Here is a 26,577-nt window from a genome sequence, read left to right on the forward strand (position 1 = left end):
GATATTCACAAGAGTCCGGGTGATTGGAGTGAAACTTCGAGATGGTAATGTCGGATCAGTCTATGCAGGCGATGCCTCCGCCCTTTTTGTGAGGTCTGTCTAACCTTATGATGTTGTAACTTGGGGCGAATAGAAGGTCTAGGCAAGACCAGGATGATTCAGTAAGCCGAGTTTCTGTGAGGATGGTTATGTCCATTTTCAGGTTTAGGATGAGGTCCGCTATGTCAGAGGCATGTTTCAGGGCAGAGAAGCATTTTAGTAGGAGGCAGGAGATCTGCTTTGAGGCATTCTCTAAAGACGGCTTGTGGTTTTCAGAGGTGGGGGATATTGTTTGTAGGTTATTCAGGTTTATCGTTCTGTGATTCGGTTGGGAAGTTCTGTTTGGGTTGATGGGGATTGGGAGAATAGAGAATTCTTCCTTGTTTGTGATGGGACAAGTAGGAGTTTCATAGAGAAGTACTACATTTTGTATTTTCAAGTCCGTTAAGTAGTTGGGGAGTGTCGATTAGTTAGAGGCAGAGGTATAGTATTTATAGCACTGTTGGTTGCAGCTAGAGCATTTCAAAGATGATATAGTTTAGAGAGAGAGCTTTCTGCGAGTTGTAAGATGTTTCAAATTGCTAAGATAAAGTTGTGTAGGTTCTGGGAAGTGAGGTTAGTATGGGTTTCGAGTGATTCTAGTTCAGATTGGTGAGAGGGGGAGCCAGAATCAGTGAGCAGAGAGGGTTGGGGATAATATTTTTTGGGGTTTGGTGACTGTGCTGGTAGTGTGGTATGTTTGAGTGGCTGGGAGAGAGGTAAGTGTGAGTGAGAGGGGTATCCGCATGCCGTTTTTTAAAAATGATTTGCTAGAGTTTCCTTGTGGTGAATTTCTTTGGTGGATGGGAAAGGGTTGTGGAGGGGGAGAGGGTTATGGGGATAGAGAGGATAGGGGTGGTGGCAGATTGTGGAGATAAAGAGGATCTGAGATTGGGTATTAAGAGAGGGGCGTTGTTGTTCCTTCTGTTGATGGTACTAGCTAAGGGTGTCAGTGATATGAGTTCTGAGGAAGGTGGGTTGTTGATGCTTCTTCCGAAGGATCTAGTTGAGAGTGACTGAGATTCAGGAGTAGTAGGGGTAGAGGGAATAGTTAGGTCCTGGAGGGCCCTTGGTGGAGTGTTGGTGTGGGTTTTTAGTGTGAGAAAGTATTTGTCGAATAGTTCTAAGTCCTTATTAGCTGCTTGAATAAGAACAGTGCCATTTTTGTAGGAAGTTATGTTCAGGGTGGCTCTGGGGTTTTGTGCAGGTGACGTTGTAATCCTGGTTCCGTAGGGAATATTTTTCTCGTCATGAATAGTTAGAAGCTTGGAGAAGGCAGTTCACCATTTGTCCACTTTTCTTGTGAAGAATATGAGGTCATTGATTATTGCACCTTGTTGTTATATATGATACATCAAATTTTTTGTCCACAGGTTTAGATTGATCTGCATTTCCATGAATGAACCTTCACCCTATCAACATGGAAAGAGAAGCCATTATGATCTCCATAGCACAGAATAATGGGCCCCTGTTTTGCAAGATTTAATGTTACCTTTCACTGTAAGCAAGCCATGTTAGATCACTATTTCGAGATGGCAACACTACGGGAGGCCTCAAAGTCACTCGTGTATCCATACAGCAGGAGGGACTTTAGCAACACTGCAAATCCAATGATTGATTGTTTATATAAGATTTTCTTTCCAGGGTGTCTAAGCTAGACATTTGCGAGAGACATCATATCTGACCCTGGATCTACATCCTGAGTAAACATCTCTCAGAAAACTAATAATCATTGCAGCCATCCCTAGATATCCCATTATTGACCATAATTTAATTTAGATAACACAGTGGAAGGCCGAAGACTCGTCGACGAAAGCTAGATGAGTATACCCCTCTTTAATGTTAACATACTTTCTGAATAACATACTTAAACTAAGACCATATTGCAGGTCTGACAAGATTCATGTGTTTCCACCCACTCTTGTAACCTCTTCAAAATTATGCGACTTGATATCTTCACTAAAGAATCAAACGGGGAGATAAGTCTGTAACAAGCAGGGTTATGTTGATCTTCCTTTTTGTAGATCGAGGTCATAGTTGATTCTGCCCACGTAGAAAACTAATTTTACAACATGACCTCAATATCAAAGTGAGGAGGGACTCCCATAAGGCAATGGTGGCCTTATACAGGTCCACTGGCATTGCTTCTGGACCAGGGGCTTTACCACCTTTGCTTGCACTTATTGCATTGTTGACTTCCTCCAAGCTAAAGGGAACAATAGCGGAGGTTAGAGAGGGGTCTTCAGTTTCATCATTACTGTTTTCCCACTCTTTGCTGATGTGGCAGTAGGAATTGAATAAATACTAGAAAAATGCGTTATCTAGTCTTCCTCTAATATAGCCATTTCAATCCTAGGGCCTTCGTCTGCTCTCAGTGGTGAGGAATTATTTACCCTCCAAAAGGCATTTTTATCATTGTTATTACTCGCCTCGTGTAGAGCTTCCCGGCTATCGCCTTTAACCATAACTTCCTTTGTTTCACTGCCTGTTTATAATCAATTCTACATGCCGGATCCTCAGTTTTACACCTGGGGGTTTCATGTAGTGCCTCCTTTAACCACTTGTGGGCCTTAGGACATAGTGTATCAAACCAAATTTTCCCCTCTTGTCTTACTTTTTCTCCAGCAACAAAGAGACTCACAATTACCCCTTGAGTAATCAACAGGAAGGCCTTGATAATAACATGAGGCATAGTTGTTTCATCTAAACAAGTCTCAAATAATTCCCTTTTGCTATTTTAGTTAGAACATCAACATTTAAAAAGTGGTAACAATAAAACTTTTTGAGACAGGGCATAAAAACCACAGAAAATAATCAAATGGGGCATATCTTGTGACGAAACAAGGTTTTAGCCACAAGGTCCTAAATTTGCTCCCTCATTCCATACCTTAAGAAATGCTAATAGCCAATGGAGTTGATTCAACCTGAACTGTGTCAGCAAAATACTGAGGGCCTAATTTACTAGAGACCTGCACCACTTTTTATGATGCTCAGTTGCATAGGCCTCTCAATCATATCTGTGAGGCGACGTAAAGCCACCCTACATAAATATGGAGTAAGGCAAGGCAGCTCATAGTGCTACGTTGCCTTACTCTACATCAAGGAAGGGTTGCATTAGCGTTGCAGTGGGTTTCCTCATGCAACACCCATGGGTTTTGTCACATTCCTATATTTACAAGGATCTGTACACCTGAGAATGTGATAAAACTGTGCACCTTCCCAGTGGAGGCATAGGAGAAATAACTTTATTTTCCCTTTTTTTTTCCTCTTTCTAGGTGTGCTGCATTTTCCATCACCCATAAAAAGAGAAAAACTCGTGGGGCGGCTGCTTCCGAGAAGCATTCGGTCCACAGCCCCTCTCCCCTCCGCACCCACACACTTGCTTTTAATTCTAGTGCAAGAGACAATAATGTCCTTGTTCTTACTTTCTGCTCGAAGTAAGTTTCCTGAAAATTACTTTCAGTTTCAGTGTTTCTCTCTCGGTATCTGCACAAGCACTGTGCAAATATAACAGAACTACCCATCGTATAATGTGGAGGGCAGTGGTGCCCCTTGCAGTTTCCCATTGCTGTCAATTTGAATGCAAACCTGGACGCAGGATGTCACAGCCCAGGATTAAAATAGGAGGCTGTTGCACAAGGCTGCACTGGCATAAGCGGCACCAGGCGCCGCCAGCCTGGGGGCGGCTTTGGGCCACTGAGGAGCTGGTTTTGTTACCGGAGGCCAACAATATCGCCCCCTGTAACCAAATCGGCCGAAACCAGCCTTTCCAAACAGCTGGGTCACAACTCCCTCCAGCCAAGAGATTTTGCAAGGGCCGGGTTCAGTTCCAGGTCCGGCCCTGCTGGTGCAGGTTCCCTTATCCCCTCCTCAGATACACCTTTTACTTTCATGTCACAGTTTGGGGTTGGATTTGTGACATCTGTAACACTTCTCTCTTCCCCTGCACGTGAATTCCAACTTAGGCCTCCCAACTATGTCATAATATTTTAGCCGGCGCGCAGGGAAAGAGTTAACGTCTGCAAGGTGAGTTCATTTTCACATTGAGATCTCTTGTTAAGTTTGTGTTGTTAATTATGTGAAGCTGTCTGCTGCCAAGAACCAAAAAAGTTTACATCTACTTTGAGTTTTATTAATCATTGGAATTGTGTCCTAATAAGAAGGGAAGTAGCATGTTAAGGGACAAAATGAAAACTGCATTCTAAATAGTGTTGTTTCTATTTGAGTGAACACTTTGTTTAATTAGCGAGACTTTGCTCAAGGAAATCAGTGTCTCTGTTGTATGAAAGCAACCCTTATACCTTGCACTAAACCTGAGCCTATTACCCGAGCCTACTGTTCTCTTCAGAGCACTTTATTTCATTTTGTTGTAATGAGATGTGTGTCTGTTACATTTTGTACGAAATTGCTGTGCCAAGTTCTGCATTTGCATGAGTGACCATGTTCTGTGTAATTAAAACTCATGCAGCCTGCACTGCTTCCGTGTGTCATGCAAGCTTTCACTGTTGCTACATCTGCTGAGCATAGGTGCATCACTAAAGCTTCCACTTCATCTAACTTTGCTGAGCTCATTCTATGTGTGAGTAAAACATGTTTTGTTGCTGCCTTATGCAGTACGTGTTTGTGTTTTGGGAAGCATGCACTGCTTCTCTCTGGAAAAAACAGCTGATATTTGGAGCAATAAACAAACAATGTAGAAAATATTTCACACTGACATTTGAATGATCAACCTTCCTGGTTTTTAGACCATTATTTCTAGTAGTATGGGATATGTAAAGCCAGTATTAATCGATATATATATATATATATATATATATATATATATATATATATATATATATATATATATATATATATATATATATATATATATATATATATATATATATATTCACTGAAAAAACCATAGGTTATAGACCATATATAGTTAGGAATTCGCATTTACAAAACCTTATTTTACTCACACAAAACCATTGAAATTCCATATATAGTTAGTTGCACTAACTATATATCGCGCACCCGCAATCCACTGCTGATGATGTCACATATTACATCATTCATGACATGGTCAGTGACATCACTGATGACATCACTGATGACATCTCAAATGACATCACTGATGACATCTCAAATGACATCACTGATGACATCACTGATGACATCTCATTTGACATTACTGATCACATCACTGATGATATCATTCATGTGATAATACGATGAACCTCTTCAGACTCTAATATAACCTTAGATACAATCAGTGTAAACAGACACTCACAGACTGTCACTCATCCATGGAGTTACTCACACACCTAGTCAGTCATGCAAAGAATCAATCACACCTCCATTTCCTCAACTATACAGTTATACAAACTTTACTTATTCAAACATATACTAACACATATTTACTCTCTTATACAATCCCTGATACAAGTTCACAATGATCCATACAGCCACTCACACATTCACTGGCTCTTATGCACAGTTATTTATATATGTCAACTCTCACATGTACTGTGTTTTACATATGTACTTACTTTGACATGTAGCACTGAGATATCCATTCACTCACCAATACACTCATGCACACAGTCAACCGCCCATACAGCTATTTCCACATGCACTTTTGAAAACATACATCTAGTGAATCAACTGCTCACACATCTATGCACAGAGTCATACACCTCCCAGCCACCCACACACACACTCAGTCTCCCATACAAATACTTGGGCAACCAATCAATAACCCATATAGTTACTCATATAGCTACTTATCAACACATGCAACAGTTTACAGAACAACAGACATAATGATGCACAAATTAAGACAGTTTAGTCACTAACCCATGCACTCAGTGAGACACATTTAATCACTCACTCATACAGTCAGTCATGCACCTACTAAATCCTTCATCCAGACACTTATACATCCACTCATTCTTCAATATGTAAGACATATTTTAACTTTACAGAAACATACAGTCACTGGATGTTGTCATCAGTGATGTCATCAGTGATGTCATTTGAGATGTCATCAGTGATGTCATCAGTGATGTCACTGACCATGTCATGAATGATGTAATATGTGACATCATCAGCAGTGGATTGCGGGTGCGCAATATATAGTTAGTGCAACTAACTATATATGGAATTTCAATGGTTTTGTGTGAGTAAAATAAGGTTTTGTAAATGCGAATTCCTAACTATATATGGTCTATAACCTATGGTTTTTTCAGTGAATTTTCAAGGTTTTGTAAATGCTAATTCCTAACTATATATGGTCTATAACCTATGGTTTTTTCAATGAATTTTCAAGGTTTTGTAAATGCTCATTCCTAACTATATATGGTCTATAGCCTATGGTTTTTTCAGTGAATATATATATATATACATACATATATAATATATATATCATCTGTATATCTATATAAATACAAACATAAATGCATGCATACATATACTTAAATGCATACAGATGCATGTTATTTACATGAAAGTTGAAAAAACACTAATAAAAGCAAAGCTAAAAAGCCACCTCATTACAAACAGAATGGCTTTAACTTAAACGAGGGCGAGATCTATTGCATTTTCAATGCTTGTTTACTTTGGTTCCATCAAGAAGGCATTCAGATGTGTCACACATTTGCCATAAATTCTGAATGTTAGCACTCTAGTTGCACATTAGATCACTGTAGTAAAGCTACTGCTCACCAGGGACGTCTTCTGCTGGTATTCAAAGTGCATGTTTCAGTCTGCATGTCAGAATTTTTTTAATGAAATAGAAGAGGATTTGAGAAGTCACTCAAAATGATCCCTAATTTTTCTTTCTGAAGCACTAATCATACTTTCTATGGCAAAATTAACCCCCTCATGTTCTTCCTTTTTAAATTGAGTGTTTTCAGACTTACCACTTCATTCCAATCAAGATGGCTTCTGGTGTGCCATACTTTTGTCATAAGTAAGACTGTTAGCGCTCTAGTTGTTCTTTAGAACACTCTGGGACATTCTGTCATTGGGCTATACTTGGGGTACATCTGGGTGATATTTGGGCTACATTTAGGCTCTTTTGTCTCTGGTGGCCATCTTGGGAGACTGTATGTCAGAATTTTTTAATGAAATTGAAGAGGGTTTGAGAAGTCACTCAAAATGTGCCCTAATTTTTCTTTCTGCAGCACTAATCATAATTCATATGGCAAAATATACCCCCTCATTTTGTTCCTTTTTAAATTAAATGTTTTAAGAGTTACCACTTTATTCCAATCAAGATGGCTTCAGGTGTGCCATACCTTTGTAATAAGTAGGACTGTTAGCGCTCTAGTTGTTCTTTAGAACACTCTGGGACATTCTGTCATTGGGCTATACTTGGGCTACATCTGGGTGATATTTGGGCTACATTTGGGCTCTTTTGTCTCTGGTGGCCATTTTGGGAGACTGCATGTCAGAATGTTTTAATGAAATAGAAAAGGATTTGAGAAGTCACTCAAAATGTGCCCTAATTTTTCATTCTGCAGCACTAATCATACTTTCTATGGCAAAATATACCCCCTCATGTTGTTTCTTTTTAAATTAAATGTTTTAAGAGTTACCACTTTATTCCAATCAAGATGGCTTCAGGTGTGCCATACCTTTGTAATAAGTAGGACTGTTAGCGCTCTAGTTGTTCTTTAGAACACTCTAGGAGGCTGCAGTAGAACACAAAGGAATCAACTGACAGTCTCTGTCCTTGTTGGATGTACATGTTTTACTGAGAATGTCAGACTTCATTTTCACATGACTGAGAAAGATAATGAAAATTTACAGAAAATATGCTTTCAGTTTAGCTTATAGATCCCCTTCCAAACCACTGTGGGAAAATCATGAGATATTAGTTTTCTTTCAAACAATATTCATGATATCACAGCAGAAGGTTTTTCACATGGTAAAATCACCTTAGAACCCACCACAATTCCTAAAACGAGTATGGTACCATCAACAAATGATTTATAATGTAACTAAAGTCCTAAAACCCTCTATTAACTACAATGCTTTTTAATGAGGTGCTATCATGTATATTGGTCCCAAGATGGCTGCCAACACTTCTTGGATGAAGTGCTGACAGCCAATCAGATCAGGTGTGTGGTTAGGCTCCGCCCAGATATATATCTTTTTTTGAACCTAAATTACTCAAAATCCACTGGAGCACATATATTGAGACCTAGCAAAGGCACATCGGGCTAACAGTCCCTACAATTTTGCCAAGTTTCGTGCAAATCCATTCAGCCGTTCGAGCTAAAAGTGAGGCCAACCGCCCTATGGAAATTAACATGGGAAAAACGCGTTTTGGGACCCCCCTTTTTTCTCGGCCCCCCCTTGATGAAACCCCCCCAATTGTCAGGGGCTGCTCAGAAACAAAATGTTCCATTTTCCTGAAAATTTCAGCCAATTCCGTCCACAAACGCCAAAGTTATTAGACATAGAATTTTCAAAAATCCCATAGAGAAAAAATCCTAACTATATATACCTACTGGCGACCGCCAGTAGGTAATATATATATATATATATTACCTACTTCGCCAGTAGGTAATATATATATATATATATTACCTACTGGCGGTCGCCAGTAGGTATATATAGTTAGGATTTTTTCTCTATGGGATTTTTGAAAATTCTATGTCTAATAACTTTGGCGTTTGTGGACGGAATTGGCTGAAATTTTCAGGAAAATGGAACATTTTGTTTCTGAGCAGCCCCTGACAATTTGGGGGGGTTTCATCAAGGGGGGGCCGAGAAAAAAGGGGGGTCCCAAAACGCGTTTTTCCCATGTTAATTTCCATAGGGCGGTTGGCCTCACTTTTAGCTCGAACGGCTGAATGGATTTGCACGAAACTTGGCAAAATTGTAGGGACTGTTAGCCCGATGTGCCTTTGCTAGGTCTCAATATATGTGCTCCAGTGGATTTTGAGTAATTTAGGTTCAAAAAAAGATATATACCTGGGCGGAGCCTAACCACACATCTGATCTGATTGGCTGTCAGCACTTCATTAAAGAAGTGTTGGCAGCCATCTGGGGACCAATATACATGATAGCACCTCATTAAAAAGCATTGTAGTTAATAGAGGGTTTTAGGACTTTAGTTACATTATAAATCATTTGTTGATGGTACCATACTCGTTTTAGGAATTGTGGTGGGTTCTAAGGTGATTTTACCATGTGAAAAAACCTTCTGCTGTGATATCATGAATATTGTTTGAAAGAAAACTAATATCTCATGATTTTCCCACAGTGGTTTGGAAGGGGATCTATAAGCTAAACTGAAAGCATATTTTCTGTAAATTCACAATATCTTTCTCAGTCATGTGAAAATGAAGTCTGACATTCTCAGTAAAACATGTACATCCAACAAGGACAGAGACTGTCAGTTGATTCCTTTGTGTTCTACTGCAGCCTCCTAGAGTGTTCTAAAGAACAACTAGAGCGCTAACAGTCCTACTTATTACAAAGGTATGGCACACCTGAAGCCATCTTGATTGGAATAAAGTGGTAACTCTTAAAACATTTAATTTAAAAAGAAACAACATGAGGGGGTATATTTTGCCATAGAAAGTATGATTAGTGCTGCAGAATGAAAAATTAGGGCACATTTTGAGTGACTTCTCAAATCCTTTTCTATTTCATTAAAACATTCTGACATGCAGTCTCCCAAAATGGCCACCAGAGACAAAAGAGCCCAAATGTAGCCCAAATATCACCCAGATGTAGCCCAAGTATAGCCCAATGACAGAATGTCCCAGAGTGTTCTAAAGAACAACTAGAGCGCTAACAGTCCTACTTATTACAAAGGTATAGCACACCTGAAGCCATCTTGATTGGAATAAAGTGGTAAGTCTTAAAACATTTAATTTAAAAAGAAACAACATGAGGGGGTATATTTTGCCATAGAAAGTATGATTAGTGCTTCAGAAAGAAAAATTAGGGATCATTTTGAGTGACTTCTCAAATCCTCTTCTATTTCATTAAAAAAATTCTGACATGCAGACTCCCAAAATGGCCACCAGAGACAAAAGAGCCCAAATGTAGCCCAAATATCACCCAGATGTAGCCCAAGTATAGCCCAATGACAGAATGTCCCAGAGTGTTCTAAAGAACAACTAGAGCGCTAACAGTCCTACTTATTACAAAGGTATGGCACACCTGAAGCCATCTTGATTGGAATAAAGTGGTAACTCTTAAAACATTTAATTTAAAAAGGAACAAAATGAGGGGGTATATTTTGCCATATGAATTATGCTTAGTGCTGCAGAAAGAAAAATTAGGGCACATTTTGAGTGACTTCTCAAACCCTCTTCAATTTCATTAAAACATTCTGACATACAGTCTCCCAAGATGGCCACCAGAGACAAAAGAGCCTAAATGTAGCCCAAATATCACCCAGATGTACCCCAAGTATAGCCCAATGACAGAATGTCCCAGAGTGTTCTAAAGAACAACTAGAGCGCTAACAGTCTTACTTATGACAAAAGTATGGCACACCAGAAGCCATCTTGATTGGAATGAAGTGGTAGGTCTGAAAACACTCAATTTAAAAAGGAACAACATGAGGGGGTTAATTTTGCCATAGAAAGTATGATTAGTGCTTCAGAAAGAAAAATTAGGGATCATTTTGAGTGACTTCTCAAATCCTCTTCTATTTCATTAAAAAAATTCTGACATGCAGACTGAAACATGCACTTTGAATACCAGCAGCAGACGTCCCTGGTGAGCAGTAGCTTTACTACAGTGATCTAATGTGCAACTAGAGTGCTAACATTCAGAATTTATGGCAAATGTGTGACACATCTGAATGCCTTCTTGATGGAACCAAAGTAAACAAGCATTGAAAATGCAATAGATCTCGCCCTCGTTTAAGTTAAAGCCATTCTGTTTGTAATGAGGTGGCTTTTTAGATTTGCTTTTATTAGTGTTTTTTCAACTTTCATGTAAATAACATGCATCTGTATGCATATAAGTATATGTATGCATGCATTTATGTTTGTATTTATATAGATATACAGATGATATATGTTTATATATGTATGCATATATATATATTCACTGAAAAAACCATAGGCTATAGACCATATATAGTTAGGAATTAGCATTTACAAAACCTTGAAAATTCACTGAAAAAACCATAGGTTATAGACCATATATAGTTAGGAATTAGCATTTACAAAACCTTGAAAATTCACTGAAAAAACCATAGGTTATAGACCATATATAGTTAGGAATTCGCATTTACAAAACCTTATTTGAGATGTCATCAGTGATGTCATCAGTGATGTCACTGACCATGTCATGAATGATGTAATATGTGACATCATCAGCAGTGGATTGCGGGTGCGCGATATATAGTTAGTGCAACTAACTATATATGGAATTTCAATGGTTTTGTGTGAGTAAAATAAGGTTTTGTAAATGCGAATTCCTAACTATATATGGTCTATAACCTATGTTTTTTTCAGTGAATTTTCAAGGTTTTGTAAATGCTAATTCCTAACTATATATGGTCTATAACCTATGGTTTTTTCAGTGAATATATATATATATATATATATATATATATATATATTACCTACTGGCGGTCGCCAGTAGGTAGTTATAGTTAGGATAATTTTCAATGTTAAATCTCAACATTCTATTTTGAATAACTTTGGCGCCGGTTGACGAATCTGCCTGAAATTTTCAGGAAAATGGTCTCATGGCGGTCCGGTCCTTCCCTGAAAGTTTGGGGGGGATTCGTCAAGCGGGGGCCGAGATAAAAGGGGGGTCCCAAAACGCGTTTTCCCCATGTTAATTTCCATAGGGCGGTCGATTTCACTTTTAGCTCGAACGGCTGAATGGATTTCCACCAAACTTGGCAAAATTGTAGGGACTGGTAGCCCGATGTGCCTTTGCTATGTCTCAAGATATGTGCTCCAGTGGATTTTGAGTAATTTAGGTTCAAAAAAATATATATATCTATAGCCGCGCTCCGGTGCGCGCACCGGAGAGCGCTCGAGGCGCGACACGCGACTTGCGCGCAGGAAGCTGATTGGATCTCAGTTGTCTGTAAACATTCTAAACAGTCTGGAGCGGCCGCCATCTTGTGTCTCGGTAAAATCGAGACACAAGAGGTGGCTAAAAGAAAGGGGGAAATGACAATAAGGGGGAAGAGTACACCCCCTCTGACCCCCTAGTTTTGATGTGGGGGCCATTAAAGGGCCCCGCGGGGCCTCAAAAAAAAATTATTTTTTTTCGATTTCCGCGGGGGGCGCACCCGGTACGCGTACCGGGGAGCTTACTGAGGAGCGTACTAAGGAGAAAAAAAATGACAGATTTTTTTCACAAAAAAATGCATTTTTTTATAAATTAGAGGTAGTTCTGAAAAGAACTTTTTTTTTTCTTCTTTTTGTTGTTTTATATTTTTTTGTGTTTTTTGAACTTTTTGAACTTTTTTTGGCTTTTTAAAACAATTTTATAATTTTTTTGGATTTTTGTCAAGGGAAAAACAAAAAACAGGAATTCAAAAACGGCTCAACAGGAGCAAAAAAATGTGAAAATTTAGGGACTGTCAGGGCAGCGGTGTTGCTGTTTCTTTAGGGCAATAAGTTCAACACTCTGCTCCCCATAGCAGAGCAGTTCGTTACACTCCGTGCACAGAAATTTGATGCCTGCAAACTCTGGCTGTATGTTAGGGACCATTCTTCTACGGGATGGTCCCGAAGGTGTTGCTCCACCAGTGGAGGTGCTGCCGCCATCTGTGGGTAATTTCCGTGCCAGGTCTCTGACACTCTCCCTCGCAAAGTTGTTTGGGTGTCTTCTTTTGACATGCCTGATTAAATTGGCATTACCAAAACTATATTTTTTCAGAGGATTGCCTCTGGATAAAGTACTCCCACATATTTTGCAGGTTACTTTTGGAGCGTTGACTTTTTTTTCACCTTCAGGGATGTTATAAAATTTCCAGATGAAATGGATTTTTTTCTTCTCCGTAGGAGGGTCCTCATCTACAAATGCATCTGAATCACTGCTGGATGACTCTCTTGCAGCCATTGCTGTAGATCAGGAAAGTAGGAGATGAAGATAGTACACAGAACAGCTCTTGCTCTCTCCAAGTACAAAGCAATAGTGAAGGAAATGGGTGGGGATTTCATTCTTTGTAAAAAAAACTGTTAGCAACCAATGAAAAGTGTTATTTTAGGGTCACATGACCCGACGCGCTTACGCTGCGCGCTTCGGAGCACTTCCGGTGCGTTTACGCGGCGCGAGCGGAGGCGCTTCCGGGGCGCAAACGTGGCGCGATCGTAGGCGCTTCCGGGTGCGTTTACGCGGCGCGATTTGAGGCGCTTCCGGGGCGCACATATGACGCGACCGTAGGCGCTTCTGCGTGCGTTTACGAGGCGCGAGCGTAGGCGCTTCCGAGGGCACTTACGTTGCGCGCCGAAGTGATGTCATCAAACTTTTACAGAAATGCATAATCATTTTCCTTATTAAAAAAAACTGATTTTATTTGTATAGTACGAAAAGTTTTGCATTATTATTAACTTTTCATTCATATTTTTTTTCACGAACGACAATAGCGCTCCGGGTGCGCTTTCTGCTAAGCTCACCGGAAAGCTTACGGGAGCGCTTAGCTGAAAGCTTCTCGGAGCGCGCACCAAGAGCGCAAAAAAAAAAAAATATATAAAAAAAAGAATACTTACAAAAAAACAGCAAATTGTAAAAAAAAAAAGGATACAAACTCGATATAGAAAGGAATTAGCATTAAAAAAACCTTTGAAATTCACTGAAAAAACCATTGGTTTCACACCAGTTATAGTTAGGAATTAGCATTTAAAAAACCTATTAAATTCACTGAAAAAACCATAGGTTTCACACCAGTTATAGTTAGCTGGAAATTTTACTGATATAAAACCATTGAAATTCCCACGTTATAGTTAGTCGGACTCACTATAACTTGCGCGTGCAATGCACTGCTGATGACATCACATATTACATCACTCATGACATGGTCAGTGACATCACTCATGACATCACTGATGACACCATCCAGTGAATATGTGCCTTTCTGAAAAAGTAAATATTAGTGAGTAATGTTTAAATATTTAAATATATATATTAGTGTTTTACTTTGTGTATAAGTGGCTACATGTGTTGGTAAGTAGCTACATGCGTATGTATATGGGTTATTAGATGTTTCTCTTAGTATCAGTATGAGTGTCTATATGGTTTGGTGGGGGTATTACTTAGCACATAGATGCATGAGTGACTGACTCTCTGTTTCTATGTGTTTTGAAGACAGCATATGTACAGGACTGTATGGGTGGATGAGTGTCTATATGTGTTTGTTAGTGAGTGAATGACTGTCTCACTAGTGTCTTTATCAGTAACTACATATGTTTTAATCTAGTATATATGAATATTGATGTATATAAGTGAGTATATGTGAGAGTAAGAGATTGTAAGAGTTCCTGTTTAAATAAGTATGTGTTTCTATAAGTGATTGTTTAAGAGAATAAATATGTGTAATTTTAAATAGAAGTAAGGTGGAAGTGTGTGTATAACTCTATATTCAAATAAATGGATGTCCAATAGTTTATTTGCACGTGTGAATATATGTGTGTGAGTAACTTTTGGATGAATGTCGGTGTGTAACAGGATGTATAGGTGTATCACTTCATATGATGAGTGAGTATATGTATGAGTGACTATATAAAACTATTGGTGAATGAGTGGATGTGTATATAGATAGTGGAATTACTGAATTGCTTGTTGTAACTGATATAGGTATCTCCATTTTTTTAAAAATTTCAGTTTCTATTTTTGAATATGTGTCTCAAGGGTTACATTATAGTGAAAGGAGGTCTGTCACTATGTCACAAGGATGGTGTCATGAGTGATGTCACTGACCATGTCATGAGTGATGTAATATGTGATGTCATCAGCAGTGCATTGCACGCGCAAGTTATAGTGAGTCCGACTAACTATAACGTGGGAATTTCAATGGTTTTATATCAGTAAAATTTCCAGCTAACTATAACTGGTGTGAAACCTATGGTTTTTTCAGTGAATATATATATATATATATATATATATATATATATATATATATATATATATATATATATATATATATATATATATATATATATATATATATATATATATATATATATATATATATGAAACAATCTCTGCTATCTCTCGCCCGGAGCCCAGTCCTGGATACCTTCGGCGCAGATGAAGAGAGGAGACCCAAATGCAGGTGAGCAGTGTTTTTATTCAATTAGGAAAACGGCACACCTCAGCATAACGTTTCGGCCTTCACAGAGGCCTTGGTCACATGACGCATGCAAGGGAGGGGGCAGTATTTAAAGTGCAAATGCTAATCAAAATGTCCAACCATTGGTGGAATATGGTCACATGCAAAATGCTCTCATTAATAGACACGGACAACATTGTAGCGTTTGCTGCTACTAACATTACGGGATAATCCCTAGTCAAATAATATTACTGTAATGTACCAAATGTTCAGTGTACATTCCAAAGCTCTAATCTCGGGATAATCCCATTAAGCGATTGAGAGAATAGTGCAAAATGGGCAACGTGCAAAAAGCCAGGAAAGTGCAAATAGTGTCATATAAATAATTGGAATTTCAATAAATAACAATTATATAAAACACAATGTTAAAATAAAGTATGTAATAAATATATATACAAACATTAATAGTTAATATATATACATTGAGTAAACACTATATACACATGATGAGAACCCAGGTAATCCGTATCCTTGGGTGCATAAATGCACTAACCGGTCCTAGAGATCGCAACATCCTGACTCTGTATTTTGCACGAGCTTACAGTTAGTCTGTGTCCTTGAAGAAAATGAAGAAGAGAGGAGACATCCTTTTCCTAAAAAGTCCAAGAATATCGCAGCCTCTCTTCTCATTTGCCTCTTCTAAGACATGCATCCATTATTTGGTAGACACAAATTAGCTTTTGACGTGAAAGTGAGTAGTGTGAATCAATTTTTGGTTTTTTTCTAATCTTTTATATAGTTTTTTTGTATTTTTGCCTTTGATTCTTTTTTTACCTATTTTTTCATTGTGAGTACTACTTGGCGTTTATTGAACAGTCATGTAGCCTAAGCCTAGGCTACATTACACAAATGGGCCATACGCACCTCTAGACATGCCCAGAACATTGGATAAGTTGGAAATATCATATTACCATGTCTGGTTAGGCATCAGCACAGATAAACTCAATGACTGACTGAAATAGGGTTGGGAGATCCAGAACAGAAAATAATATCATGTTGATACATCAGAGACAGGTGTAAAAGTCTTCCGTAGAGTTCAACCCCCCCGGGGCTCTGCTATCCATTTCCAGTATATATCTGGTCTCCAACCTCCTAAGGGCTCCCTCCCTATCTCCTCCTCTTCTCAGTGGGCCCACACTGTCTATGGCATAGTAGCGTAGTAGGGTGCTATCATTGTTGTGGTGCTCCTTAAAGTGGCGGGCCACCGGATACGCCGGATCACTGGTATTAATGGCCCTTATGTGCTGGAGTATCCTCTTGTGCACCTGCAGCTTGGTACTACCCACATACCGCAGGGCACACAGACACTCCAGCACATAAACCACGAATTCACTCTTGCAAGTCAGTTGTTTCTTGATCTTGCGTGCACTGGGGGTGAATGGGACTGCATACTCTGTTTTATTGAGCCCATGTTGGCAAGCTTTACAGGAAGAGCACTTCCTGAAGCCTTTGCTCTTATCAAGCCAGTTCTTACTTGATAAAACCTCTGGGCTTGATTTAACCAACACATCTTGCATCAAATACGCTTTTCTATAGGTGATTGATGGTGTAGCTGGAATTTTGTCACCTATGATAGGGTCACATTTGATTAAACCCCAGTGTTTGGAAATGATCTTGCTAAGTACCCTGTGTTGCCTATTGTAGGCCCAGATCAGTCTGACTGTCTGATCTTGGGAGGTGGTTGGTACTGCAGTGATTTTACGTTGTAAGGTTTCACTTCGTGACAACGTATTGGCCTTAGCAATAGCCTTGTCAATCAGCCCAGAGTTATACCCCCTTGCCAGGAATCTAGTCTTGCTAGCCTGCTGGGCTAGATGACATTGAGCTTCAGTGCTACTCAATCGTCTGATACGCAACATCTCTCCATAGGGGATGCTGCGTATGAGATGGGCCGGATGGTGGCTACTGGCATGAAGTATTGTGTTGCCCGCCGTGGGCTTTCTGTATAACCTGGTTTCAAGTTTATCCTGTCCAGCTGATACCGTCATGTCTAGAAAATGTACCTGTTCCCTGCTGATTTCAGAAGTAAACTGTAAGTTATAGTTATTGCAGTTAAGAATTTCAATAAAATGCTCAGCTTCCTGACGGGTTCCCCTCCAAACTAGGAACACATCGTCTATGAAACGATACCAGCACACAATAGACCGCATGGCAATGTCAGAGTGTTCACCAAAGAGGACCTGTCTCTCCCAATAGCCCATATGAAGGCAGGCGTAACTGGGAGAGAAACAGGCCCCCATGGCTACACCCCTGACTTGCTGGTAGTATCTGTTGTTAAACATAAAGAAATTGTGATGTAAACAGAATGAAATCATAGATAACAACATACGGTTATGATCTGCCATTATTATCGGTCTCAGTCCCAGGAAGAATTCTGTAGCTCGTAGACCATCTTGATGATTGATGCTGGTGTATAAAGACGTAACGTCTAACGTGATAAGCCATAATTCTGGATCCCACTTAATGTCCTCGATTTTGCGCACAAAGTCATTGGAATCCTGAACGAAGGATGGTAGGCTTTGTACAAATTCTTGCAAGAATGAGTCTACATAGATGGTTGTCTTTTCTAGCAGTCCACCACAAGCTGCTACTATTGGCCTTCCAGGGGGGTTGACCGGGTTCTTGTGAACCTTTGGGATTAAATATAAAACTGGCATGATCGGGTTGTCATTTTTCAAGTACTTGAGCTCATCCATGCTTAGTAATCTAAACGATCTCCACCCCATCAATAATGAATAAAAGTCTGCTTGGGCTTTCTTGATCAGGGTGGCGTCACTATGTCTGTAGCACTCTGGATTGTTTAACTGAGAGAGGGCTTCTTCCAAATATAGTTTCCGCGGCCATAAAACTATGTTGCCCCCCTTATCAGATTGCCTGACAATGATATTTTCATTTTGTTGGATCTTTTTGATGAGTTTCAAGTATTGGTCATTCTGTGTATATTTCCTACGTATATATATATATATATATATACATATTACCTACTGGCGCCAGTAGGTATATATAGTTAGGATTTTTTTCCCATGGGATTTTTGAAAATTCTATGTCGAATAACTTTGGCGTTTGTGGACGGAATTGGCTGAAATTTACAGGAAAATGGCACATTTTGTTTCTGAGCAGCCCCTGAAAATTTGGGGGGGTTTCGTTAAGGGGGGCCGAGAAAAAAGGGGGGTCCCAAAACACGTTTTTAACATTGAGTTTTCCATAGGGCGGTTGGACTCACTTTTAGCTCGAACGGCTGAATGGATTTACACGAAACTTGGCAAAATTGTAGATATGGTTTGCCCGACGTGCCTTTGCTATGTCTCAATATATGTGCTCCAGTGGATTTTGAGAAATTAACATTTTAAAAAATAGATATATCTGTGACAGCGCTCCGGTTAGCGCTCCGGTTCGCGTACCTGACGCGTAACAGAACTTTGCGAAGCGCAGCTGATTGGCTCTCCGGTGTCTGTCAACATTCTAAACAGTCCGGACCGGCCGCCATCTTGTCTCTCGGTAGGATCGAGAGACAAGAGGAGGAGAAAAACGAAGGGGGAATTTAATGAAAGGGGGCAAGGTAGACCCCTCTTGACCCCCTAGGAATGATGTTGGGGTTATTAAAGGGTCCCGTGGGGCAAATAAAGAAAATTTGATTTTTCGCGGTAGAAGCTCTTCCCGGTACGCGAACCGGGTCGCTCACCGGTAGCGTAACGGGAGTTAGCCATTTTGTGTTTCGTTTGAATTAAATCACAAGATGGAGGAAAAACAATGTGGGAAATGGGTATAAGGGGGCACGGGAGACGTATCCTGACCCCCTAGGTTTTCTGAGGGTGGCTGAGGAGGCTCATATATGTTGGAATTAAAAAAAAATTGAATTTTTCCCGCGGTTAGCTGCCGGTACGCGACCCGGGTAGCGAACCGGGAAGCGAACATAAGTGAAAATTAGTGAAAAAAGGTACATTCGAAATTTGGAAAGACTAATTATAGTTAAGGTAGCTCTGAAAAGAGCTTTTGTGTTCTGTGTAAGTTCTAGGTACTTATAAGTAGGTACCAATACACAGTCTCAAATTTTGTATGAAAACTCTGTTGCACTCATCTGAGAAGTGCACACCATCTCCTCTGTAGATATCTTGCATGTAGTAACGCAAGTTATTGTTGTAGATGGCGCCCATTCCATGGTCTCTCATATAAGCTGAAACAGACTTATTTACATGCTTCCTCGCTTTCTCAATTTGTGGACAAAATTGATTGGACCACCTCCATTTCTGTCTTTGGCATATATTGGAATATACCAAGGCAGTTTGAGGGAAAAGTGCCATTAATTGCTCAAAGGTGTCCTTTAAGAGCATTTCCAGACCTACCCCAGTCAAAGTGCCCAAATCATTTCCTCCACAGTGCACTATTATGAGGTCTGGGTTTGGCAAATGCAAAAAGGTTTTCACCAATGGTATCAATTGGTGACATCTCAATCCTCTTTGCCCAATCCATTTGATATCCACATTTTGAAAATTGAGGTTGTGTAAATTTCTGTTATCAGCATACCTGTGAGCCCAGTGGATATAGCTATGTCCAAGAATCCAGACAGAAAACATGGCGAGAGGAGGTTCTGCTGCAGTCAGATGAAGTGTGGGAATGAAATGGCAGTTGAAACAGTAGGAGTTTGTAAAGAAAAAAACTGTGGAGTTTCAGTGCTAATGGTTCATTAGCAATGATTGGTGGATTTCCATTGCTGAAAACAGAAAGTTAGGGTGCATGGATGTGTTCTTTGAGAGATGTAATTTGAATGGTTAAGAAAAAATGATTTTATGAAAGATTGTAGTGGATTAGCAGGTGTACTGAGAGTTCAGAGTTCATTTGAAACACTGTTGTGTGAACTTGTAAACATGAGAGGTCTGGCAGGAGGTAGTTGCTATGGAAAAAGGGCAGAAAGGGCAGAGGGGGGAAGGGTGTTGATTTGAAAAAAGTGAGGGAAGAGTTTTGATTGGCTGACATGAGAGATATGTGTGATGAATATCAGCATTGCTGTGCCTTTCTTGGCTGCAGCCTCTGGAGTGCATACCTTTTGATCTGCTAAAGAGAAATTGGTGTCTTTCTGAGACTGTTTTGAAATTCAAAAAGCATTTGCTAAGGTGAGATATGGTTCCTTTATTTTAGAAAGAGACTAGTATGCTTTTTGGAGAAAATAAGGAAGGCAGTTGTGCATTTAAAATGATGTTTTGTGTGAAGTGTTTGCATTATGTTTTCCAAAAAGCTATTGCATTCTTTTACAAATTGTAATTGTAGATAATGTGAAGTATTAGTACTGACAAGGTGTGCTTCTACATAGGAGCTGTGCTGTGTTTTCAAATTATGATCAGAAAATCGTTTTTAAGGAAAAGGAATGCTTTTTAAATTTATAAGAATTTATTTTCTTGCGATGTGAGTCCTGCATTGCGTCGCTTTTGTTGAATAGATGCATGATGTATCTGTACTGTTTTTGCCCCATGGTGCTCCACATTGTAAATGTTAAAAACGATGCATACGTGGTGTGCAGGCCTTGTAAATACTGTCCTATGTGTGTGCATGGCCATTTTAAGTCACTTACCCCTGGTGCAAGGTTCTTCTAAATATGCCCTCATGTGTGCTTGGCATTTTTAAATCAGTTATCCCTGGTGCAAGTTCCTTGTAAATACGCCGTCATGTGTGCTTGCACATTTCAAATCACTTCCCAGTGGTGCAAGGGCCTTGTAAATACGCCCCCATGTGTGCTTGGCCATTTCAAGTCACTTCCCCCTGGTGCAAAGGCCTTGTAAATACGTCCCCATGTGTGCTTGGCCATTTTAAGTGACTTCCTCCTGGTGCAAGGGCCTTGTAAATACGCCCCCATGTGTGCTTGGCCATTTTAAGTCACTTCCCCCTGGTGCAAGGGCCTTGTAAATACGCCCTCATGTGTACTTGGCCATTTTAAGTCACTTCCCCCTGGTGCAAGGGCCTTGTAAATATGGCCCCATGTGTGGTTGGCAATTTTATGTGACTTCCCCCTGGTGCATCTTTTACTACCTTCTATCAATTTTAAAATTTTTGTTCTTTCATTCACAGATTGAAAGTATAAAAATAACATGTGACTAAGTTAACAATAATTATAAGGTAAGTGTTTAGTACTCATTCTGTTACATCTCTTTTACATTTAACTTTTATTAGTTCCACTGCTTCATTTCTTTAACCCTCAGGTTCCTGCCTTTGCTACTTCCCTCATTCCTTTTTCTATTACTTTTTTTACTCTACTCTTTCCACTCCTGTTCTCAGTCCCTCTTTAAACAGTATCTCTGTGTTACTCCCTCTAACTGTCTTTCTTTTAACATTACTTTCAGTTTACTTACTCTTCTTTTTTTTTTAAAAAAATCTTTTTTTGAGTTCGCTCCCGGTTCGCGTGCCGGCGCGCGAACCGGGAAGCGAACCAAAAGAAATAGAGGTTGTCAGAGTGCTAAACATTCTAGCAATTTCTTATAAAGGGGAGGTAGTTCTGAAAATAACTTTTTTTTAATTATTTTTGTTGTTTTATATTTTTTTATTATTTTTCTGAACATTTTGTTTTTTTTGTATTTTTTGAACGGTTTTATATTTTTTTGGTTTTTTTGATGGGGGGGAGAAACAAAAATGATTCATTATAAAGGGCTCAACAGGAGCAACAAAAAAAAGATAATTTATTTCCTGGGACGTTTTGCACATTTGTGATTCTCAATTGCTTTATTAATTAAGTTTATGCTGCTCTCTCTGAAGCAAATGAGTTGTCCACAAAAAATGCAAACATGCTTCAAACTTGCAAATTTCATTTGAATATTTGGGACCATCTCCCTCGCCTTTGGTCCCGACACTGCCTCTTCATTGGTGGATGTACTGGCCACAGGTCGGGGGTTATCCACCAGATCACGAAGTTGTGCAGCACTGTAATTTATAGGGTGCCACCTTTCCATATGGCGATGCATGGTATAATTACCAAAACTGTATTTCTTGTCTGTTCCTCTAGACAGTTCTTCTTTGCAAATCAGGCAGGTAACATACCGGGCATTTACCTTTTTTTGTTCCGGGGGTATTGAAAAAAATTGCCAAATATAACTCTCTTTAACATGGGACCTCCTAGGCTCTTCAGGTAAAAACCTTCCTGTCCTTTGCTCCTCTTCCTCTTCTTCCTCCTCTTGTTCTAGGATGACCTGAGGAGGTTGTCCTCTCTTCCTAGGAGGTTGTGGTGGTGGTGGGGGTCCACCAGCTGCAGCAATCATTGAAGCCATTTCTCTGGTATTGAAAAAAGGTCTTTCTCTCATAAAAATGAAAGTCAGAGTGAGAAAATAAGGTGGGGCTTTCATCATTTGGGAAAAAAAATGTTCTAAACCAATGAAAAGTGTTATTTTTAGGTCATATGACCAAGCCTTCCATCATTAGGAAACCAAAAGTAAAATTAACCAATGAAAAGTTTTATAAACAAGTCACATGACCTGTTATGCTTACGTTACGCGCTCCGCGCCGCGCCCCGGATCGCTTCCGGGGCGCTGCGCTTCGCGCCTCGGTTCGCTTCCGGAGCGCTTCCGGATGCGCTAACGCGGCGCGTCATAAGACGCATTACGAGGTAACGCGATACGTCGCGCTTACGCGACGCGTCACAATGTTGATTTCTAACGCGGTTGTTGCGCTAACGGAACGTTTACTGGTTCGCGGACCGGGTCGCGGAACCAAATTGAGCTAACGGGAAGCTGCCCAGTTCGCGGCCCGGCAGCGAAACAAAAAAAAATTATTTAAAAAAATAAATAAATAAAAAAATTATATTACAAAAATATAAAATATATTTTTGAATTAGAATAAGAATACATTTTACAGCTTTTGATATTTGCTATTAAAAAAACATTGAAATTCACTGAAAAAACCATAGGTTATAGACCATATATAGTTAGGGATTAGCATTTACAAAACCTTGAAAATTCACTGAAAAAACCATAGGTTATAGACCATATATAGTTAGGGATTAGCATTTACAAAACCTTATTTTACTCGCACAAAACCATTGAAATTCGCATATATAGTTAGTTGCACTAACTATATATCGCGCACCCGCAATCCACTGCTGATCATGTCACCTATTACATCATTCATGACATGGTCTGTGACATCACTGATGACATCACTGATGACATCTCAAATGACATCACTGATGACATCACTGATGACATCTCATTTGACATTACTGATCATATTACTGATAATATCATTCATGTGATAATACGATGAACCTCTTCAGACTCTAATATAACCTTAGATACAATCAGTGTAAACAGACACTCACAGATTGTCACTCATCCATGGAGTTACTCATACATCTAGTCAGTCATGCAAAGAATCAATCACACCTCCATTTTCTCAACTACACAGTTATACACACCTTACTAATTCAAACATATTCTAACACAAATTTACTCTCTTATACAATCACTGATACAAGTTCACAATGATCCATACAGCCACTCACACATTCACTGGCTCTTATGCACAGTTATTTATATATGTCAACTCTCACATGTACTGTGTTTTACATATGTACTCACTTTGACATGTAGCACTGAGATATCAATTCACTCACCAATACACTCATACACACAGTCAACTGCCCATGCAGCTATTTCCACATGCACTTTTGAACCCATACATCTAGTGAATCAACGGCCCACACCTCTATGCACAGAGTCATACACCTCCCAGCCACCCACACACACACTCATTCTCCCATACAAATACTTGGGCAACCAATCAAAAACCCATATAGTTACTTATATAGCTACTGATCAACACATGCAGCAGTTTACAGAACAACAGACATAATGATGCACAAATTAAGACAGTTTAGTCACTAACCCATGCACTCAGTGAGACACATTTAATCACACACTCATACAGTCAGTCAGGCACCTACTAAATCCTTCATCCATACACTTATACATCCACTCATTCTTCAATATGTAAGACATATTTTAACTTTACAGAAACATACACTCACTGGATGTTGTCATCAGTGATGTCATCAGTGATGTCTTTTGAGATGTCATCAGTGATGTCATCAGTGATGTCACTGACCATGTCATGAATGATGTAATATGTGACATGATCAGCAGTGTATTGCGGGTGCGCGATATATAGTTAGTGCAACTAACTATATATGCGAATTTCAATGGTTTTGTGCGAGTACAATAAGGTTTTGTAAATGCTAATCCCTAACTATATATGGTCTATAACCTATGGTTTTTTCAGTGAATATATATATATATATGAATATATTCAAGCTCCTTAACACCAGTACCACGAGTCACTCAAATAGCGGGTGCTGTTTCTGCGGCTGTGTCCCGCGGTAACAATATCAGCTCCAATTCTCCCACAATACCCAGCCAGGTTAAAAGAATACAGCACTCACGGGGTTTCAGCTTCAGCAAAAGTTTATTGCAAGAACAAACACGTTTCGGGAAACAATCCCTTCGTCAGTGTTTACAACCGAACGCATAGCGCGGCACCATTATGTGGATTCACCAAGGGTCATTGAAACAAACATAGGACTGCAGCAAACATTCATTTTTGCGCGCCATCTTTAAATGAGCATTTCATCTTTAACGAAAACATTTTCACAATATGCCTTTTAAATTATGATTTTTCCATGACTAATCACGCCGTATATATATACATTGATATTGACAAAGGCAGGATTGCAACTTCACTCCACAGCGCAAATGAATGGACTGCACACTTCAAGATGCTCGGTTGTAGTTTATTACTCCGAGGATTTCACAGGACGCGCTTCGGCTTACAGTCTTTTTTGACTGAACAAAAGTGCATCAAAAGAAACGTATATATTATATACTGTGCTGAGTAAGCAGTGCAGGGTCAGTCAACAAACATAGTAGACAGATTCAAAACATGATATGCTGGTGGCATGAGCGATAGAAAGGGAGCAGAATTCATTTTTTTGTCAATACCCCAATCATAAATTTAAAACATTTTGTGCACTTTTAATTGAACTAATCTAACAAATAAGAACTCATATTCTTCTTCTCTTTAGCGTTCGAACTGAATTGAGAACATAGTTGTTAGGATGCTTGCGCTGCATATGCCTTATCATGGTATTGTTCACAAATTAATATTTTTTATTTGGGTTAGCCCGTGAGAGATCCGTGTCACAAATAAGGCAAGACACCTTTGCTGCATTCACTTTCTTTTTTCCCTCAGGGATGGAAAAAAACTCCCATACAATGTGTGGCTTGGGTTGGTATGGGGTATTGTGTTCTTCCAGCCACCTCCTCCTCGTCCCCTCCTCCTCTTCCTCCTCCTCCTCTTCTTCTTGACCACCAATGTGATGTTGTGGTGGTCCTCTTGGTGGTGGCGGTGGTGGTGGTGGTGGAGATGCACCAGCTGATGCTGCTACTGTAGCCATTTCAAAGTACAAAATATACCTCAAAGATTGCAAAACAGGTCTTCCTCAGTCAAAGGACAAAGTCAGAATAAGGAAAAAAGGTGGGGTCTTTCATCATTTGGAAAAAAAATGTCCTGAACCAATGAGAAGTTTTATTTTCAGGTCACAAGACTAGGGATTTCATCATTGTGAAACCAAAACTGTTCTGCACCAATTAAAAGTGATATTTTCAGATCACATGACCCGACGCACTTACGCGACGCGCCCCCGGGCGCACCCATAGGCGCGCCCCTGGGTCGCGTCGCGTAAGCGCGTCGGATGTTTACGTTGCGTGATCATATTTGCTCGAGTGTTTCCGGGTGCGCTTACGCTGTGAGTATCACGTGGACGCGGCTATCCGATACGTCACGATGATGTTTTCGTTTGCGGCAAAAGCGCTAACGGGACGCTCTCCGGAGCGCGCACTGGGGCGCTTCAAAAGACTACGCTTTCCGGGGCGCTCACCGGGGCACGCCCCGGGAGCGCTCCAGGGCAAAAAAAAGATATATATATATACATTTAAATTTTTTTTTAAATACAAATATAATATAGGATTCATTCATTTACAAAAATATTACATGTCATAGCTATAGACATTTGCTATTAACAAAAGTTTGAAATTCACTGAAAAAAACATAGGTTTGGGGCCTTATATATAGTTAGGAATTAGCATTTAAAAAAACTATGAAATTCACTGAAAAAAACCATAGGTTTCACACCAGTTATAGTTAGGAATTAG

The sequence above is a fragment of the Lissotriton vulgaris genome, chromosome 8 (genome assembly GCF_964263255.1).
Source record: "Lissotriton vulgaris chromosome 8, aLisVul1.2, whole genome shotgun sequence".
Classification (NCBI taxonomy): Eukaryota; Metazoa; Chordata; class Amphibia; order Caudata; family Salamandridae; genus Lissotriton; species Lissotriton vulgaris.